Below are 2,042 nucleotides of genomic sequence, written 5' to 3' on the forward strand. Positions count from 1 at the left end.
CCGCGGCCCGCGGCTCCGCACCTCACGCCTCCTGCGGCAGTGGCGGCGGCGTCGGCGGCTCCTCTCGCTCCGGCTGCTGCGCCGCCGTGGCCGCCAATAACACCGAGTCCCATTGGCCGAACCTCCTCCCGGGCACCGCCCCACGCGAGCAAGACGGGCAGCTATTGGGCGAGCGGTGCGCATGTCAAATGCGCCTTAGCGGTGCTGGAGGCGACCAATCCGAGGCCGCGGAAGGGCGCCGCGCTCGGACCGCGCGAGCCGTATGCAAATGAGGCGCGTGACCGCTCTTTGGGCGCGCGCCGTGTCCCTTCCGCCTCTTCAGAGTGTCGGCACCGTGGAGCACCTGGGCCGCCGGGGCGGGCCTGGGGGCGCGCCAGGGACCCAGATCTCCACGGCCCTGGGGTGGCTCCACCTGGCATCCGCTCTGGCCCCTTCTCGGGCTTGGCACCGTACCTCCCAGGAAACGGGGTGCCGTCTACCTGCCCCACGTCCGTCCTAGCCCCGCCGCCCTCCTCTGCCACCATCCCTATGATCTGCCGCTCGCCTTGTCCCCTCGCGTTTGTTTCCACTCAGCCTCCTAGCTCGTGGTCCCCCCGGGGCCTCCCCTCTTTCAGCCTCTTCCTCTGATCACCGGGCTCTTCCTGCCATCAGAGCTCCGCAGGGGGCGTCCCCTTCACCTGGGATTCTTTTCTATCACCCCATTCTTGCGGCTGAAGCCTCCCTCCAGTTACCCTTTAGGGCCCAGGCAGCAGGTCACTTCCTCCGGGACCCCAGGTCGGGCGGGGGCCCATTCTGCGCCCTCAGCAGTGGGGACTGCCTACTTCGTGCTGGGGGACGGGCGGCCTGTACCCCAGCCCCTCTGAATTCTGGGCTCCTGGGGGCACAGCCTACCGGACCAAAACGAAGTTGGCTGTCTGAGCGCGCCCTGATGCGCCAGGGAGCTGTGAGGTATAGGTGGGGGTGAGCCTGCCTCACCCTGGCCTGTCCAGTTCTCTCCAGTCTGTGGCTGGGTCAGCAGTGGGGAGCTCGGGGTCACACATCCCAAACCCTCGGAATCAGAGTCTGCAGAGAAGCACTGAGGTAAAACCAGCGTGGGCAGGCTGACAATGTGGTTGGAAAATGCTATGCCCCCGTAGCTGACTGGCTGAGGCTCGTTCATCTCTGGGCTCTGTGCTGCGGTTGTGGGTCTTTAATTATTCTTGCCCATTTTTCCAGAAATTTTTCTTTGGGTGGGGTTGCTTTCGAAAAAACTTTTCTTTCCTTCTTTCTTTTCAGCAAATTCTTCCTGTTTTGTGCTGTTTGTGACAAGGAAAAGGAGAAACCCTGTAAAGGCTCCCGGTTGGGGGGATGGTAGGACATGGCATAGGTTAAAAACCTGAGCGTGACCGCCGCGTGCCTTCAGTGTGACCGCGCAGGCGAGCGCAGCACCGCCCTTCTGAGTGTTGGGCCAGTGGAGGTGGGGCGGGGGGGGGGTTCTCAATTCCTATCTGCCTTATTTGGATTTTCTGACTTGTCTGAAATGACCATACTTTCCTTTGGGTTGCGGGGGAAGCATAAACAGCTAAAGAAAGTACAAAAGAAAAAAAATCTGAGCCTTTTCAAATTTCCTTCGATTGAATAAAATCTCAAATCCTTTGGAAGCCTTCAGGTCTGGCTGGCCCTGAATGTTGGGGGGCTGACAACACCCAAAGAAGTAATGTGGGGCACCAGCAGTATTTCAAATACCAGCAAGGTTACCCATGGTGGACAGTTGTCAGTGACGTTTACAGACTGAGAGACTAGGAAGAAAGGCCTGCTGATCTACTTCTGAAAATTCGCCAGTGAAAACCTTATGGACCACAACAGCATACTGTCCCATACAGTGCTGGAAGATGAGCCCCTCGGTTGGAAGTCACTCAGAATACACAGCGGCCATAACAGTGGGCTCCAGCACACCAATGATCTGGATGATGGCACGGGGCTGGGCAACATTTCTGCCTGTTGTACCTGGGGCCTGTCAGCAACAACAGCCTGCTTCCTCGGGCAACACTGAGCCGGTGGTC

The 2,042-nt window shown here is 59.5% G+C and overlaps 1 protein-coding gene across 2 annotated transcripts in view; it reads right to left on the minus strand.

The window, feature by feature from the left end:
- NAP1L4 (nucleosome assembly protein 1 like 4) overlaps positions 1 to 159 on the minus strand; it is a 43,824-nt gene extending 43,665 nt beyond the window's left edge. For both annotated transcript variants that reach the window (XM_004389394.2, XM_023724365.1), the window contains exon 1: positions 22 to 159. The gene's annotated coding sequence lies outside the window, so the exon portion shown is untranslated. The remainder of the gene's footprint in view (positions 1 to 21) is intronic.
- Positions 160 to 2,042: the final 1,883 nt, after the last annotated feature.

This window comes from Trichechus manatus, unplaced genomic scaffold, assembly GCF_000243295.1.
Source record: "Trichechus manatus latirostris isolate Lorelei unplaced genomic scaffold, TriManLat1.0 scaffold00244, whole genome shotgun sequence".
In the NCBI taxonomy this organism is placed as follows: Eukaryota; Metazoa; Chordata; class Mammalia; order Sirenia; family Trichechidae; genus Trichechus; species Trichechus manatus.